At 37.5% G+C, this 19,616-nt stretch overlaps 1 pseudogene; it reads right to left on the bottom strand.

The window, feature by feature from the left end:
* Positions 1-12,922: 12,922 nt before the first annotated feature.
* Positions 12,923-13,712, bottom strand: LOC140531146 (emerin-like; annotated as a pseudogene).
* Positions 13,713-19,616: the final 5,904 nt, after the last annotated feature.

Below are 19,616 nucleotides of genomic sequence, written 5' to 3'. Positions count from 1 at the left end.
AATCTAGTTTAATTTAATCAATATGGATTAACTTTTACAGGTACATGGCAACTATGAACACATCACAAGAAAAGAAGCAAAAATGTTTTCCTCCAATTTCTTGAGCACACTCTCCAATATACGACCTTTGTCATAAGGAGAGTGGGCTCAAACTTGAAGCTGATTCTGCATAGCATTGGTTTCACTAAGTCTGCTTCCATAGGAAACATAAATAGTAGATTGATAAGTTTGGATGTCTTCTACTTTGGGGTTGAGACAATCCTCAGGTCCCTTGGGATTTTGTTCTCCTGCATCTGGATTCTGGCAAATCCCAGCATGGACTCGAGCTACTAGAGTTTTTGGTAATTTATTCTTCTGACTTTTCAAAGCTCTCAAGGTCATAGCTACCTCCAATAACTCTTCCCCTAAAATCCAGAAAAAATGGACACAATAGTGATAAAAGTTGTGGCTTCATTCTGCTTCTAGATAAGAAGAGATCAGGGGACCCTCCTCCATCAGGAGATCCACAACAGTTCATGTTCCTTCTTAAACACTAGCTAGACTGGGAAGAGCCAGACCAAAAGCTTCACTTCTGATGGTAATTCTTTTTTGCAGGTGACTTCGTGTGGAGTAGAGGCTAGAATATCCAAGCATGGAGTCAGGGATAGTTCAGATCTGGCCTCAGAAATTTAGTAGCTGTGTAACTATGGGCGAGTCACTTAGCTTCTCTTTGCCTCAGTTTTCTCAGCTGTAAAATGCAGATAATAGTAGCATGTACCTCCCCAGGATGTTGTGAAGATCAAATGAAATAATATTTGTAAAGCGCTTACCTCAATGTCTGGCACATAGTAGGCTCTTAACAAGTGCTCACTCTTTCCCTTCCTCACCTCTTTGAGGAAACGTCAATTCTAGCTCCAAAATGCATCAAAATGATTCCTCTTCTTCCTGTGGTGAGCAGACTAGAATTAATAGTAGAACATCTATACATGCTTCCAATAAGTGATTAGTAGCCTTTCATTACAGATCATCGCACCTTTCTAAAAGCAGACTCTTCAGTGTGTTCCACAAGGGGATTGTATCAGCTGAGCACTCTGCACATGCTCATAAACTCCCTGGTCCATCTGCCCAACATACATTAGTGTCATGCTGTCTTGTCTTTCAGACTGTGGCTAATATCTCTATGCATGGCTTATCCTCACAAAGACATCAGTCAATCAAAAAGTGTATATTAAATAAGTGCCTGCTAAAATGAGATATTGTAGCAAACACTGAAGATATAAAGAAAAAAAGAGTTAACATAATCCTTGACTTCAATCTTGACCTCCAAAGGAGGAGACAATAAGTACATACATACGAATAAACAGGATAAGTATGAAGTGAATAAAAAATAGCTTTGAGAGGGAGGACACTGGTAGGTATGCGGTGGGAGCTGGGACATGGCCAAGACTTCATTTAGAAGGTGGCATTTGACTCAAGTCTTGAAAGAAATCTGGGATTTGCAGAAGTAAAGAAAAAGAACATTCCATTTTTTTTGGGGGGGGGGTGGAGATGGAACATTAAACATTGTGTCTGTAGAAGAGTAAGTAGGGCCAGTCTGGCTGAATGGTAGAATAGGAGGAGGAGACAAAAGTGTTAAAAAAAAAAAAAAAAGACTGGAAATGTAGACTAGGACAGGTTGGGAAGCAATTTAAATGTCAAGCATATTTTCAAATCTCTATTTTCTGTGTGTGTGTGTGTGTTTAAACAAGTGAATTGTCTGAATTCTGCACATTTCCCCCTTCAACGTCAGAAGCAAATTACTGACACCAGGGTTTCTTTGATGCTTTCTTTTGATACTAGGGAGATACCCTCATTATTTTATTTATTTCAGGATGTATTCATCACCTGGACTTTTGCATCTTTCTTCCCTTCCAGAATACTGGATATTGTACCCATCGAAGATATGGGAAAAGTTTTGGTAGCTGAAAATTTTAATTGTCTGCTACTGAAGGGGGGAGGGCTTCAAACATTCCCATACCTGAAAGGATGGATTGGACATCTTATTTTACTTCTCTGAGAATTGCAATGGCTGTCTCAGTGACTTGCTCTGGGATGCTCTTATAAAGCCTGACCTGAGGTGAAGAAACTGCTACTGTATTTGGTATTTAGGAGGGACCCTAGAAGGGAGAGAAATGAGTAATTCTATGGGAATATGAGGAGGGGATTTGGTCATAGAAACCCTGTTGAGAATTTTATTTAAAGTATGAGATGATGGAGGGAGGAAAGCAACAGCTGAGTCCCCAAACTGTTTGACAATAAAGTTAAAAACACAATTTCATAATGCATTCTAACTCAAAGGGATACTATCCTTCTTTCTACTCCCACCTATCTCCTTCCTCCTAATGAACCACTTTGTTCATGTCACTGTAACTTTCAGTGCTTCCAGAGTACTGCCTATTCTTGTAGGCTATCAGCTTCATTCTGCCATCACTTGCTTCCCAACTACCTACCTCCCTGGAGTTAACCATTTCCATGGCATTCTTCTTGGTCCCCTTGAAGTCATTACCATCTTATCTTCTCACTCTCCACCTTATCAATCTTTCACTCTAGCTAAGCCCAACTATCCACTTTCTGTGCTTCTCTTCCTCCTTTGATAGTCATTTCTAGAAAAAATCAGAGCGCTATCAGAAAAGGACAGCCAAGTTTCAGAAGTGACAGAAAATGTTTTTACTGCATTAATATACCTCAGAAATCTCATTTTACCTATTAATTTGGTGAGAGAAAGAAACTTGAGAACTTGTAAACCCAGATAACACAGGATAAGACTCAGGGACACCTTTTCTACTCATGGCTTTAAGAATCTTGAGCATCCTAACCCCAAACAAATATTATTCTCATCCTGGACTACCTCTTCCTTGGGTTTTGTATCTCCCCAGCAAAAGCGCAATCAGGAGCAGGTCTCGATATAAAGTATATGCTAAGTACATATGTTTTGGTTAAATGAAAATGAATGAGTGATCAGATATTGTGTAGGCAGATGATTATTTCTTAAAATGCTTCTAAAGAATCTCATGTTAGCAGGTGAGAAATTGAACTTGGCAGTGAAGTGACTGGTTCTAACAACCTCATGTTTATAAAATGATAATTTTATTCTTTCTAATTATATGTAAAGATTATTTTTAATGTTCATTTAAAAATATTTGAGTTTCAAAATTTCTACCTCTGTTCCTCTCCTACTTGTTTCCTCCTTCCCCTACCTCCTCCCTAAAATGGTAAATAATTTGACATAGGTTATATGTGTGTAATGATGTAAAACACATTTCCACATCAGTCATATTGTAAAAGAAGTGGACCAAACACACACACACACACACACACACACACACACACAGACACGAAAGTGAAAATAATATGCTGCAATTTCTATTTATATTCACACTCCATCAGTTCTTTCTCTGGATGTGTGTATCACTTTCCATCTTCGGTCCTTTGGAATTGTCTTAGGTGATTGTTTTGATGAGAAGTTGATCATGGCACAATGTTGCTGATACTGTGTACAGTGTTCTAGTTCTGTTTACTTCACTTTGCATCAGGTCATATAAACTTTTCTAGGTTTTTCTGAAATCATTCTGCTCATCATTTCTTATGATACAACAACAGTATTCCATATAGTGTAGGGGTATGTTCGTGTGTGTGTGTGTGTGTGTGTGTGTGTGTCTGTGTCTGTGTATCCCCTCTTATAGTATGTCATATGGTATATCCCCTTAAAGTAAAACAATAATATTCCAACACAATCATATACCATAGTTGATTCAGTAATTTTTGCCACCACAAAAAGAGCTGCTATAAATATTTTTGTACATGTAGGTCCCTTACCCTTCTTTTATGATCTCTTTGGGATACATGTAGGTCCCTTACCCTTCTTTTATGATCCCTTTGGGATACATGTAGGTCCCTTACCCTTCTTTTATGATCTCTTTGGGATACATGTAGGTCCCTTACCCTTCTTTTATGATCTCTTTGGGATAGAGACCTAGCAGTGGTATGACTTCATCAAGGGGTAGTCACAGGTTTATAGTCTCTTGGGTATAGTTCCAAATTGTTCTCCAGAATGGTTGGATTATTTCACAGCTCCACCAACAGTGCTTTAATGTCTGCATTTTCCCACTTTCTCTCCAATATTTATCATTTTCCATTTCTATCACATTAGTCAATGTGATACTTGTGAGGTGATACCTCAGAGTTGTTTTTAATTTGCATTTCTATAATCAATAGTGATTTAGAGCATTTTTATATGATTGTAGATAGTGTTGATTTCTTTATCTGAAAACTGCCTATTCATGTACTAACTGGGGAACAACTTGCATTCTTATACATTTGACTCAGTTTTTCATATATTTGATAAATGAGACATTTATCGGAGATATTATAAAAATCATTTCCCAGATTTCTGCTTTCTTTCTAATCTTGGTTGCATTGGCTTTGTATACACAGAATCTTTTACATTAAATATAATCAAAATCATTCATTTTACATTTCATAATGCTTTCTGTCTCTAGTTTGATAATAAATTCTGCCATTCTCCGTAGATATGACAGATAAACTATTCTGTGTTGTAGTTTGTTTATAATTTTATCCTTCATGTCTAAATCATGTACCCATTTTGACCTTGTTATACAGTGTAAGATGTTGGTCTATACCTAGTTTCTGCCATATTATTTTCCAGTTTTCTCAGCAGCTTTTGTCAAATTCATTATTCCAGAAGCTGGGGTCTTTGGGTTTATCATACACTAGGTTAGTAAAGTCATTTACTACTGTGTCTTGTGTACCTAATCTCTTCCACTGATTCACCACTTTATTTCTTATTCAGTGTCAGAGAGTTTTGATGCTTACTACTTTATAATATATCTGATATCCAATGCTACTAGGCCACCTTCCTTCACATTTAGTTTTATTAATTCCATTGATATCCTTGACCTTTCGTTCTTCCAGATGAATTTTGTTATGATTTTTTTCTATCTCTATAAAAAAATCTTTTGGTAGCTCCATATGGTATGGAAGAGGTAAATTATTTTACATAGAATTATCATTTTATTATATTTGCTCAGCCTACCCATGAACAATTATATTTTTCTAATTCTTTAGATCTTTATTTGTGTAAAAAGTATACTATCATTGTGTTCATATAGTTTCTGTTTTGTCTTGGCAGGTAGATTCTCAAATAGTTTATATTATCTACAGTTATTTTAAATGGAATTTCTCTATCTCTTCTTCCTGAGCTTTGTTGGTGATGTATAGAAATGCTAATGATTTATGTGGGTTTATTTTATATCCTGAAACTTTGCTAAAATTGTGAATTATTTCAACTAAGTTTTTTAGTTAATTACCTAAGTATGTCATCATATCACCTGTAAAGAGTGAGAGTTTTGTTTCCTCATTGCTTAATGCAATTCCTACAATTTATTTTTCTTCTCTTATTGCTATAGCTAAAATTTCTAGTACAGTATTGAATAATAGTGGTGATAATGTGCATCTTTGCTTTGCCCCTGATTTAATGGGAAGACTTCTATCTCATGCTCATTACAGAAAATGTTTGCTGATTGTTTTATATACATAATATTTATTTTTAAGGAAAGCTCCGCTTATTCCTGTGTTCTCTAGTCTTTTTAATAGAAATGGGTGCTGTATTTTGTCAAAAACATTTTCTACATCTATTGAGAAAATCATGATTTTTTGTTTTGTTTTGTTATTGATATGGTCAGTTACGCTTCATTTACCTCATATTGAATGATCCTTGCAATACTGTTATAAATCCTACCTTGTCACAGTATATGGTCCTAAAGATATATTGTTGTAATCTCCTTGGTAGTGTTTTATTTTAAAATTTTGCATCAATATTAATTAGAGAAATTGATCTATACTTTTCTTTCTCTGTTTTGGGTTTTACTGCTTTAGTTATCAGTACCATATTTGTGTCATAAAAGGAGATTAATATAACTTCTTTTTTGGTCTACTTTTCCAAATAGTTCACAACATGTTGGCATTAATTGTTCTTTGGTAGAATTGACTTGTAAACCCATCTGACCCTGGGTATGTTTTTCTTAGTAAGTTCATTGATGGCTTGTTCAATTTCTTTTGTTTTCTAAAATGGGGTAATTTAAGTATTCTATTTCTTATATTGTTATTCTGGACAATATATATTTTTTGTAAATATTCATCCATTTCACTTAGGTGGTTAGATTTATTGCCATACAATTGGGCCAAATAGCTTCTAATTATTGCTTTAATTTCCTCTTCATTAGTGATAAATTCACCCTTTTGATTTTTGATACTGGTAATTTGGCTTTCTTCTTTTTTAAAAAAATCAAATTAACCATTGGTTCATCTATTTTATTGTGCCTTTACTCCATAAAACCACCTCCTGCTTTTGTTTATTAGTTCAATGGTATTCTTACCTTCATTTTTATTAAACTCTCTTTTGATTTTCAAGATTTCCAGTTTGGTGTTTAATTTGATATTTTTAATTTGTTCTTTTTCTAGCTTTTTCGGTTGCATGCCCCATTCATTGATCTGCTCTTTCTCTGTTTTATTGATGTAAGACATGCCTGCACAACTTGCAGCCTATAGGCTGTTTACAACATACCAAAGGATTTTGGGCAGCCTGCAAAAAATGTAGAGGAAAACATCCTTTGTATGTAGAGAAAATCCTTTGGTGTGCTGCTAGCGGCCCAGTCTGTAAGCAGCCCGTGGGCCACAGATTGTGCAGGTGTGATGTAAGCATTGATAATTATACATTTCCTCCTAAGTAATGCTTTGGCTGCCTCCCATAAATTTTGGTATCAGTGTTGTTATTAACTTTGATGAAATTATTGAGTGTTTCTGTGATTGGTTCTGACCCACTCTTCCTCTAGGATTAGATTCTTTACTTTCCATTTAATTTTTATCTTTCTCATAAAATTTTATTAAATGTAATTTTATTTCACCATGATCTGAAAAGGATACATTTAATATCTTTGCCTTTCCGCATTTGATTGTGAGGTTTTTTATGCCCTAACACATGGTTAATTTTTATGTAGGTGCCATGTCCTGCTGAGAGAAGAGTATATATCCTTTTCTATCCCCATTTGATTTTCTCCAGAGATCTAATATATTTAATATTTCTAAAATTCTATTCACCTCCTCACCTTCCTTCTTGTTTGATTTGTGCTTAGATTTATCTAGTCCTGAGAAGGGAAAACTGAGGTCTCTCCTAGTATAGATTTACTGTCTTTTTCCTCATATAACTCATTTAACTTCTCCTTTAGAATTTGGTTTACACTATTTAATATAGATATTATTTCATTTCTATAGTATCTCTTAGCAAGATGTAGTTTCCTCCCAATTAATAAATGGTCAAAGGATATGAACATGCAATTTTCACACTTTTCAGAGGAAGAAATTAAAGATATCTATAATCATATGAAAAAATGCTCAAAATCACTTCTGATTAGAGATATGCAAATCAAAACAGCTCTGAGGTACCACATCACACCTATCAGAATTGCAAACACGAGAGAACAGGAAAATGATAAATGTTGGAGAGGATGTGGGGGAGCTGGAACACTAATTCATTGTTGGTAGAGTTGTGAGCTCATCCAACCGTTCTGGAGAGCGGTTTGGAACTAGGCCCAAAGGGCTACAAAAATGTACATACCCTTTGAGCCAGCAATATTGCTTCTAGAACTATATCCCCAAGAGATCATAAAAATGAGAAAGGGTTCCACATGTACAAAAATATTTATAGCAGCATTCTTTGTAGTTGCCCCAAACTGCAAATCAAGGGGATGCTCATCAATTGGGGAATAGCTGAATAAATTATGGTATATGAATGTAATGGAATACTATTGTGCCAAAAGAAATGATGAACAAGAAGATTTCAGAGAAGCCTGGAAAGACTTATATGATCTGATGAGTGAAAGGAGCAGAACCAGGAGAACTTTGTGCACAACAACAACCACAGTGTGCGAGCGTTTTTTCTGGTAGACTTGGATCTTCATAGCAATGCAAGGACATAAAAAAAAAAATTTCCAATGGTCTTCTAAGGCAAAATCCCTTCCATATTCAGAGAAAGAACTATGGAATTCAATTGCAGAATGTAGCATATCATTGTGTGTGTGTGTGTGTGTGTGTGCATGTGTGTATTATGTTTTGGTTTGTTATATGATTTCTCCCACTTATTTTAGTTCTTCTACACAGCATGACTATAATGAAAATGTATTCAGTAGGAATGTATGTGTAGATCCTATGTAGAATTGTATGTCGTCTTGGGGAGGGAGGGAGGTGGTGGGAGGTAGGTAGGGGGAAAAAAATCTAAGTTTTATTGCTGGGGTTGGAAGCTCAATTCCATGTGGACAGTCTCGGGCGGGTAAAGGTGGGAACTTCTAAATCTTAGAGTTCTCACGAGACCCCCCAGGAAACGACTGGGAATCGAGGTGAACCGAGCTATCTCGTGTATTTCCGCCTCTTCCCGTGAGAAACGTGATGGGAGAGAGCTCTCCCCGCCCTGGAGATTGTCCCGGATCTGGGCACACTATTGTTATCTAACAGCACGGTATTCAGATGCAAACTATGCTGCTGAAGAGTTTAAGTAGGATCAGGAAAGCCTGAAAGCGCTCTTGGGCGGAGGGGCGCGGAGCGGACAGGACAACAAGGCTCCGCTTTTCCTCTCTCCTCTCTCCCCTCCCCCTCTCTCCCCACTTACACTTCTACTTCCAATCTCTTATTGTAAGATCTTTGCCTCCTTGGGAGATTCTTCGCTCCCTCCTAAGGAAGAATTCCCCTGCACTTGTAACTAGACCCTGAAATAAAGCTCAACCCTTGTTCGACTCTGGAACGTCCTTTCTCTCATAAGAGCATCCGGTTTGGCCAACCGAAGACCTCCGATAGAGGTAAGGGAAGACTCGGGTAGCCCTCAGGCCTCTAGGCCTGGCATTTTATGGTAGTGATTGTAGAACATCAAAAATAAATAAAATTAATATATTAAAAAAAGATGTTGTTTCCTTCCTTGTTTCTTTTAATTAGATCTATTTTTGCTTTTTCTAAGATCATAATTGCAACCCCTTCTTTTTCTGTTTTTACTTCAGTTGAAGCATAATAATAGATTCTGCTCCAGCCATTTACCTTTAGTCTGTGTGTACATCTCTATCCTTCAAATGTGTTTATTGTAAACAAAATATTGCAGGATTCTGTTTTTTAATAAACTCTATGAACTGCTTTCATTTCATAGGCGAGTTCATCCTATTTACATTCACGGTTATCACTACTAACTGTATATTTCCCTCCATACTATTTTTCTCATGTATAATTTTTATCTCTCTTTTCAGCCTGTCCCTCCTGACCAGTGTTTTGCTTCTAACCATCACCTCCCTCAATCTGCCCTCCCTTCTATCAGAACTCCTCCTTTTCTGGCTCCACTCCCCTCCTACTTCCTTGTCAGGTAAGATAGATTTCTATATTCAACAGAATATGTTTGTTATTCCCTCTTTGAGCCAAATCTGGTGACAGTAAGATTCAGGCAATGCTCAGCCCCATCCCCTTCTTCCTTTCACTGTAATAGGTCTTTCACACCTCTTCATGTGCTATAATTTGCTTCATTCTGTCTCTCTCCTCTCTTCCCCCCGTGCAATACTCCTTCTCATCCCTTATTTTTAAAAATTTTATCTCAACAAGTTCAACTTAAACCTACACCCTCTGCCTATGTATACTCCTTTTGACTTAATAAAGATTTAGTTCTTAAGAGTTATGCTTATTATCTTTCCATGTAGGGATGTGAACAGCTCAATCTTATTGAATAACATGTTTTTTTTCCTTTCCTGTCTACCTTTTTATGCTTTTCTTGAGTCTTTTATTGGAAACGTGGATTTTCTGTTTAGCTCTGCTTTTTTCATCAAGAATGTTTGAAACTCTCCTATTTCATTGAATGTTCATTTTCTCCTGAAAGATTATGCTCAGTTTTGTTGGGTACTTTATTCTTGGTTGTAATCCATACTCCTACGCTTTCTGGAATATAATATTCCAAGTCTTCTGAACCTTTAATGCAGAAGATGCTATACCTTGTGTAATGCTGACTGTGACTCCTTAATATATGAATTGTTTCTTTCTGGATACTATCAGGATTTTCTCCGCTTGAGAGTTCTGGGTGTTTTAATTCTGGGATCTCTTTCAGGAGGTAATTGGAGGATTTTTTTTTCAATTACTACTTAACCCTCTGGTTCTAAGATATCAGCGGAGTCTTCCTTGATAACTTCTTGAAAGATACTGTCCAGGCTTTTTTTTTTTGATCATGGCTTTCAGGTAATTCAACAGTTCTTAAATTATGTCTCCTGGAACTGTTTTCCAGGTCAGTTGTTTCTCCAATGAGTTATTTTACATTTTCTTCTATTTCTTCATTCTTCTGATTTTGTTTGGTTATTTTTGGAAATGCTTAAATATTTTAGATTGATTCTTGGTGTCTCATGGAGTCATTAGCTTCTACTTGCACAATTACAATTTCAAGGGTTTATTTTCTTTAGAGTGAACTTTTGTACCTCCTTTTTCATTTGGCCAGTTCTACTTTTAAAAGAGGTGTTTTCTTATTCCATTTTTTGTGCTTCCTTTTCCAAGCTGTTGACTCTTTTTTTCATGACTCTTTCATAACTCATTTATTTTTCCCATTTTTATTCTCCCTTCCTCATTTGATTTTTTAAGATTTAAATTTACTTATTTGTTTTTAGTTTTCAACATTCATTTCCACAAGATGTTGAGTTCCAAATTTTGTCCCCATCTTTCCCCTCCCCACTCCAAGATTACATTTTCCCTCAGTCAGCCCTCTCTTTTATCTTTCCCCTTCTTATCCCCTTCCCCTTTACTTTCTTGAAGGGCAAGATAGATTTCTACACCCCATTGCCTGTATATCTTATTTCCCAATTGCATTTAAATACAATTTTTTAACATTTGTTTTAAAAACTTCGAGCTCCATATTATCTCTCTTCTTCCCTCCCCTGAGAAGGCAAGCAATTCAATATAGGTTTTACGTGTGTACTTATATAAAATACCTCCATAACAGTCTTGTTGTGAAAGACTAACCATATTTCCCTCCATCCTATCTTGCTCCCCAATTCTATGTTCTCCTTTGACCCTGTCCCTTTTCTAAAGTATTTGCTTCTCATTACCCCTCCACCATATATCTTCCCTTCTATCATCCCCATTTCTTATCTCCTTTCCTCCTACTTTCCTGTAGGGTAAGATACCCAACTGAGTGTATATATTATTCCCTCCTTAAGCTAAATCCAATGAGAGTAAGGTTCACTCATTCCTTCTTACCTCCCTTTCTTCCCCTCCATTGTAAAACCTTTTTCTTGCCTCTTTTACATGAGATAATTTACCCCATTCTATCTTTCCCTTTCTCTCCCCAATATATTCCTTTCTCACACCTTAATTTTATTTTTAAAATATCATCCCTTCATATTCAACTCACCCTGTACCATCCATCCATCTCTGTCTTTCTCTGTCTGTCTCTTTGTCTCTGTCTCTGTCTCTCTTTCTCTTTCCTCCAACTACTCTAATACTGAGAAATTTCTCATGAGTTACAAGTCTTTCCATGTAGGAATGTAAACATTTGAGCTTTAGTAAGTCCTTTGTGATTTCTCTTTCCTGTTTACCTTCTCATGCTTCTCTTGATTCCTCTATTTGAAAGTCAGATTTTCAATTCAGCTCTGGTCTTTTCATCAAGAAAGCTTGAAAGTCCTCAATTTCATTTAATGTCCATTTTTCCCCCTGAAGGATAATAGTCAGTTTTTCCAGGTAGGTGATTCTTGGTTCTAATCTTAGCTCCTCTGACCTCTGGAATAACATATTCTAAGCCCTTCAATCCCTTATGTAGAAACTGCTAGATCTTGTGTTATCCTGATTGTATTTCAACAACACTCAAATTGTTTCTTTCTGGCTGCTTGCAATATTTTGTCCTTGACCTGGGAACTCTGGAATTTGGCTACAATACTCCTAGGAGTTTCTCTTTTCAAATCTCTTTCAGGAGGTCATCGGTGGATTCTTTCAATATTTACTTTACCCTCTGGTTCTAGAATATCAGGGCAGTTTTCCTTGATAATTTCATGAAAGATGATGTCTAGGCTCTTTTTTTGATCATGGCTTTCAGGTAGTCCCATAATTTTAAATTGTCTCTCCTGAATCTATTTTCCAGGTCAGTTGTTTCTCCAATGAGATATTTCACATTGTCTTCTATTTTTTCATTCTTTTGGTTTTGTTTTGTAATTTCTTGGTTTCTCATAAAGTCATTAGCTTCTGTCTGATCCATTCTAATTTTTTTTGAAAAATAAACAAACTCTTTAATTCACAAACTGTATGAGAACAAAGTCAAGGGCAGGATGGTTGACACTTTTTGTTGAAAATCTCACTTTTCCTCCAGGTGTGAGAAGTCCAAGGGCAGGGAGGGCCTTTGTCCTCCCCTTGGATGGAGGGCAGGGATGTAGGTGGAGTGATGGCACTGCTGGGGTGGACTCTACAGAGGCATCAGGTGAGATGGAGCCTAGCCCATGAGAACACTATGGTGTTTGGATACCACTCCCCCTGACCTCGAGTGAGGGCACTGGAGCACAGCTTTCTTCAAGGAAAGGATTCCTAGAAGACACCCCTGATCTGTCTGCTCAAATGTGATAGGGGAGCATATCTATCTATGCTGGGGCAGGACAACTCCTTTTCCAGAAACAAACATGAATACTCTTTTCCAATCAATCCAACAAAAGGCTTCAAATGAAAGCCAAACAACAAGGCACTATGGGTAGGACCTGGATAAACCAAATGGGCCACAGAGGCAGTCTCAACAGGGCCTACAGCAAATGAAAGCAGGAAGATATCCCTGCACCCCCTCCCAATCACCCCAGAAGGGAGGCTAGAATGTCAAAATGAGACCAGGGCCCAGAAGGGGCCTTCAGTTACGGAGAGTGAAGGGGTTGTCATCATCTGCCTGTATGAAATAGTAGAAAAAGGCCAGAAAAAGAGCAAAATCAATGAAGAGAAGGAACTGGACCCAAAGGGGCACCATTTTCTCATACTTTCCAAGCTTAGACTCAGGGCCTTGGTCAGGTAGACTGACAGGCTTCTGGAGGGAGGGAGTGCCAGTGGGAGGAAACTGGGGTGGAGGAAAAAGGAGAAGAAACCACTGGGCTAGAAGACAAGAACAAGTCAGTGTCAGTTCGGTAGTGAGAAACACTCTGGTAGGCATTGCTGTCGCAGTTGAAGTCACTGTCTATGTTCTCCTCTGGGTTACAAGACAGAGAATATTCTCTTATTTACTGGTGCAGGTGATAAGTAGGTGCCTTGGAACTGCCACTGCTGTAGCTTGTGGAAGGCAGGGGCTCCTGGAAGCTGGTCCTGGTCTTGGCTGCTAGGATGGCTGCAATATCAGTCTCCCCATAAGTTTTGGTAGTTGAGTAATTCTCTTCATAGTAATTATCACAGTCAACTTCATCACCTTCATCCATGTCGTCATCTTCATCCTGTCCCTGTCTGGAACCATAAGCTTCACCCTCAAAATCCTCTGCATATTGGTAAGAAGACCTGGCAGTCACAGGGGAAAGCTTGGTTCTCTGACTTCCATATTCATAGATTTTCTTTTCATACAGTTTTCAGGTTGAACCCATGACGGGCCGGGGGGTGATGTTGTAGAGCTTGAACAGGTGAGTGAGCTCCTGGTTGGAGAGGCCATGCTAGTCCTCCATGGTGGACACCAGACAGGGTGGTGATGGGTGATCTCCTCAGAGAACAAGGGAGGGATGTGATGGTGGACGGGCAGGCTCCATTCTAATTTTTGAAGCTTTACTTTCTTCACTGAGCTTTTGGACCTCCTTTGCCATTTGGCTAATTCTGCTTTTTAGGGCATTCTTTTCCTCAGTGGCTTTTTGGGCTTCTTTTGCCATTTGTGTTAGTCTATTTTTTAAGGTGTTATTTTCTTCAATATTTGGAGGGTCTTCTTTAGCAAGCTGTTGGTTCATTTTTCATGATTTTCTTGTATCACTCATTTCTCTTCCCAATTTTTCCTCTACTTCTCTTACTTAATTTGCAAAATCCTTTTTGAGCTTCTCCACAGCTTGTGACCAATTTATATTCCTCTTGGAGGCTTTAGGCGGAGCTTTGACTCTGCTGTCTTCCTCTGGTTGTATGCTCTGATCCTCCTTGTCACCAAAGTAATATTTTTTAGTCTGAGTTCTTTTCCAATGTTTACTCATCCTCCCAGACAAACACCTGACTTTCTAACTCTTTGTCAAGGTAGAACTCTGCTTTTGGTGCTGGTGGTGGTGGATATACTGTCCCAGGCTTCAGGGATTTTGTATCAACTGCTTGATCCCCCACCATCAGTGGGCCCAGAGCTCCTGAAGCAGCTTTTACTGCCACTGCTGCTACTGCTACTGCTGCCACTGCTGCTGCTGTTTCCTTCACCTCAGGTTGCTGTGCCATGACACCCACCAACCTGGGGCTGGACCTGGCCAGACTAAGCACACCTCTTTCACCCAAGTCCCACAGAGTTTTCCCACTGGCCTTTTTGGTGTTTTTCAGTTGAGAAGTCTGGAAACTGTTAGAGTTGCCAATGATTTAGTCCCCTGAGGTCTGCTCTGGCCATCTATGCTGGTGCTTCCCATGCCTGACTGTGCTCTGTTCTCTACCTGATGTGAAAGACCCTTCCTGTCAACTTTCCAGGTTGTCATGGACTGGGGATTTGTTTTACTCTCTCATTTGTGGGTTCTGTAGCTTTAGAATTTGTTTAGTTATTTTTTACAGGCATTTAGAGGGCTTTGGGGGAGATCTCAGGAAGTCCCTGATTTTACTCTGCCATCTTGGCTCAGCCCCCAGTTTTTTCTCTTAATTCATTTTTAAAAGTCTTTTTGAGATCTTCTAAGAGAACTTCTTGGGCATGAGATGAATTCACATTTGTCTTTGAGGTTTCACATATAGGCATTTTGACATTGTTGTCTTCTTCTGTATTTGCATTTTGATCTCCATGTTGCCATACTACCTTTCTATGGTCATGGCTTTTTTCTTTTTTTGCTAATTTTCCAACCTATTTTGCAATTTTTAAAGTTATGCTTTGCTTCAGGAGTACAGGGGACACTATGACAAGTTTCTTGCACCAGGGGTAAGGGACCTGGTCACTGACTTTCTGAGCTGGGACCTCTGAGGTTGGAAGCTCACCATTTGCTTGTGGACATCCTCTCTAGTCTCATCTACTGTGCTAAAGCCTCAGGCCTTACTACTATTCTGCTGCGCCAGATCTAGAGGTCTCACAGTTGACAGGTCTATGGGGTCTTGGTTCTAACAACTCATTTTGATAGAGTAGAATAATTCTTTACTTTGTCTCTTGGACACTCCAACAGAAAGTATTCTTACTAATTGCATATAGTCTCCTTTCATATTAATAGTTGATCTGAGTCTCCTTTGCCCTAACTCTGTGTTTGCATCTTTTTCTTTTTCATTATTTTGATATGCTTAAAATTTTGTTCAGTATTACTGGGACATGACAATAGTAGATGAGATCTAAGTCAATAAGGAATAGGAAACAATGCTGGGCATTTGCTTCTCCTTGGAGGACGAGAATGGAGTGTTAGACTCTTCAGTCAGTTATTGCAGCAACAGTGTATTCCTAGATGGATTTCAGGCACATATCTATAAGTGTGCTTGTGGTTGCAGCCAAAGGCTTGTGACAGCTGTTGGGAATAAGGGCACCAAGTGAGCACTCCAGGTATTACAGTTTTCTGAAATAAATCCATAAAGCCTCCCTATTGGGGATTCTCTTTCCTTCTCCTATAGTTTTGGCTATAATTACTCTCTTCCTGAAATATAATTCTTTCTTGAGGATAGAGGGGTTGGAGAATTGAAAAAATTCTGAGAAAGTGATTAATTTATCATCTAACTGGTCAAAAAGCTCCTATTCATTGCCACAAAAGAACATATTTACTTTACTAGCTGGAGAGTGAATTTAATTTGCCATTAAGTAAACCTCTGTCTATTTTATTTTTGGCAACTCCTCTGATACTGGAAGAATCAATTCATAATTGGGTAATTAATTAATGCATTTCCTCCTTCCTTTTCAGTGGCTACAGGTTCCTTATCAGAAAATCATGTTTTAGGACACCAGTGTACTCCAAAGTCTGTCATTTTAACACAAACAAAAATCATAAAAGTCATAGTGTTATAATGTTTTCAAGGTTCTTTATGTGACCCCTCACTTGATCCTTACAGTGACCCTATTACCCCCATTTTATAGATGAAGAAACTGAGGCTAAAATAATTTGCTTAGGGAGACATAGCTAATACCCTAGTTTTCCACCTCAAAGTTCAGTGCTCTATCCACTACAGCATACTGCTTCATAAAAGATACTGCCATAAAAGTCCCCTGTTGAATATGGATTTTAAAAATATTTTTGTCTCTCGTCTTTATAAATCATTATGAGATAACCCAATGGATTCTCTTATGTGAGTGGAAGACTCTTAGGACAGATGAATCACATTTATTTTCCATCTTCACCTAATATTTCAGAAATATCTTAGCCATGTTGAGTTTCTTTTATTGCTTTGGTTTGGTGTGTGTGTTGAAAAGTAATTCCAGCTAATGTCATGAAAAATGTATGTGCATATATGTCTCAAAAGTACAACACAAGTAAGGATGAAATACTTTTCTTTATTTTAAAAGGATGAGAATATATTCCTCAGTTTATTTCCTGGAGTTTAAGAAGTTGACTCCTAGAATTTGCACTTCATATATTGTTCAGGCCAATAAAAATTTTAATTTCTAAGTCTATTACATTCACAGAAATGGGTCTTAATCACTTTTGGAAAATGCTGAGGGTTTTACAGTTGCATTATTTTTGTAATGTTCTCTTGTTAACTAATTTATAATAAGGAACGATGACTACTATCTGAATAAAAAATTTGAGTTATTTTAACTCATGATTTTGAGAAAGGAGAATAATACAAGACATTCCATATATAGATTTCTTGAGGAAAGATGGAATGGCAGTATAAAATTTTGTACTATTAACAAGAAAAACTTCACATTTTGTGGTAGTCAGGGGTAAATATATCAAATCAAAAGCAGCATATGTAAATATTTTTGGCAATAAATGACTTTCTCCCTATTTTTGAACAGCAACGTTAAAAATGCTAGAAACCAGCAATTGTATATGATGGTATTCCAAAAATATTTTTAGGGAGGGAATAGCTAGGAGAATTCGAGAAGGACTCTCCTCAATGAGTAGATTGCTTTTAATTATGAATCATTCAATTAATCCATTTTATTACTACCTGGAAAAAGACTCTCAGGATAATGACTTATTTCATTCAAAATCCAAGGAAGCAGCTGCCATTAATATGATTCTAGCTGATTGCAAACAGCAGTTTGAGCTTAAGGTATAGAGTGGAGGATGATAACATCAAGCGATTGGAATTGCACACAATTCATTTTACCTTGGTTTTGCTGTTTTGACTTTGAGATCATAAGGTCCCCCAGAGATATTTTTGTTTTGTTTTGGTGAATTAGCAACCCTTACCCATAGTGCACTGCAGTCTGTCCAGTTATTTTTTTTTGCTGAGAGCTAGGACTTCAAAGCCCTGAACTGAATCCACCAATCAATTTTTAAGTCTAGTCACTTTAAAATGAGCATGCTCTTTTCAGCAATGACATTTCTCCATTCTTTCCTCAATGAATGTTCCTGTATAGGCTTTGAACTCTAATACCATTCACAGAGGCATTTGGTTGGAGTGAACAGGGCTTGAGTTCCTAAAAAAATCATAAACCACAAAGAGCTCATTTAATCACTTGGTGTGGCCAGTCTCAGTGTTGTCAGATACATTTCTATACAACATGATGTCCTGATCAGCTTCCTTAAAAACTCATTCTGGTTTTTTCTCGTATTGGACAATAGGCTTAATGCCTGGTCCCACTTGAGAGATAAGCAGGCACGTAGACTCTAATAAGTAGAGAATGATGTAGTCTAAAGTAGCATATTTAAACTAGGAACAAATTTCATGATTATACCCATTGCAATTTCAATCATTTTTAAGTATTATGAATTTTTACTCTATGATGTCTGGGACCTCAAACCAGAGCAAAAATTTCTCTTTAAAGACAAATTCATTCTAGGGAAAGCTATCTTTCCATTCTGACCATATTGTCCCAGGATCTCTTGCTATGTATAAGGTTTGTAACATGCCACTTTGGGAATACTTTACTCTCTCCAAATATTTTCCCCACTTGGTTCCTCAAAATGGTACCAGGAGAATTAAAAATCTGGACTAGTTGATGCTCTAATTTTCCTTTTCAGGGACAGAACTGATCCTAATGCAAAGATCTGATGGGTCAGCAGTGTTGCTGCCAAACCATATGACTTTGGGGACACAAAGGCTCCTGACAGCTTAGTTTCTGTCAATATTGACAAAATTGCAAGAATTTGCAATCGCCTACAGGATTTCTTGATCATAATGTTGGCACTGTCTTTAGGGTAGTTATACAGGTGGGGTGAAATATAGGGTGTTATAAGAAATAATCTACAAAATTAAGCAACAAGTCTTGCTATTGAGAAAAAAGATAGAATTTTGCTTGAATTCCTCAGGTAGAATTTTTACATTAATCATAAAATGATAGTCTTAGAATTGGAAGGCATCTTGGTGGTTATTTTACCCATTCTATAGCTAAGCAAGTATTTCATATATAGATGACCTTATTAAGTGGTCTAGAAGACTTTCTCTAGAAGACTTTCATTGATAAGAAACCTGCTTCCTCCCAAGGTAGTCCTTACACTTTTGAATAGTCTGATAGGAAATTTTCCTGTATATCCAGTCTAAGTTTACCTTCTGTAGGCTTATAGCCAGCAATTTATACATTTGTAAAGCAGACCTTGTTACTACAACTTTTACCTCTGAAAGGCCTAGAGTTCAGTTAGGCCTCAGAGAGTCAAAAGAACCATGTATTCTGGGCTTAATTTTATTTCCTTACTTTTCTTCTTTCATTATTTGTGTAAGAGAGAAAAAAAATTGGGGGATTGATTGAGGTATTGGGAATTCTAAATCCCAAGAACATTCGGTCCAGAGAACCAGTTTTTAAAATGGATGTTGACAAAGGTCAGTCAATGAAACCAGGATTCGTGGGGAATTTCTAACTCTAAGTAAAAATATGGCTGTTGACAAAGATGGAGCCCTTGGTGACTTAGGGAAAATAGAAGATTTGAGTCTAAAACCATCAGTTAGTTGGAGTTATTCTAGGCGATAGATAGAGAAAGCTATAAAAATTCAAAGCTAGACTCTTGTTCCTTCCTCAGACTTAAGGAAAGGGAGAAGAAAAGGAGGGTAGCCTCTAACTTTTCAGTGACAGAATTGACCATAGGGTTCTACAGATGGACTTCAGGGGAGTCTGTAAATTTGGATAAGAAAATAAATGCGTCTGTACTTTCACTAACCTCCAACTAAAGTTTAGCTAAAAACATTATTCTGAAAGGGGTCCATAGTCTTCGCCAGATTGCCAAAGTGGACCACAACAGCCACCAAGATTAAGATCCTCTGAGCTAGAGACAATAGTCTACATTAGTGGATAAGTGCTAGACATGGGGTCAAGGCATTGGAGGGGAAGTAGGGAG

The sequence above is a fragment of the Notamacropus eugenii genome, chromosome 3 (genome assembly GCF_028372415.1).
Source record: "Notamacropus eugenii isolate mMacEug1 chromosome 3, mMacEug1.pri_v2, whole genome shotgun sequence".
In the NCBI taxonomy this organism is placed as follows: domain Eukaryota; kingdom Metazoa; phylum Chordata; class Mammalia; order Diprotodontia; family Macropodidae; genus Notamacropus; species Notamacropus eugenii.
The sequence above is the reverse complement of the archived record's forward strand: the minus strand, read 5'-3'. Positions and strand labels throughout refer to the sequence as shown.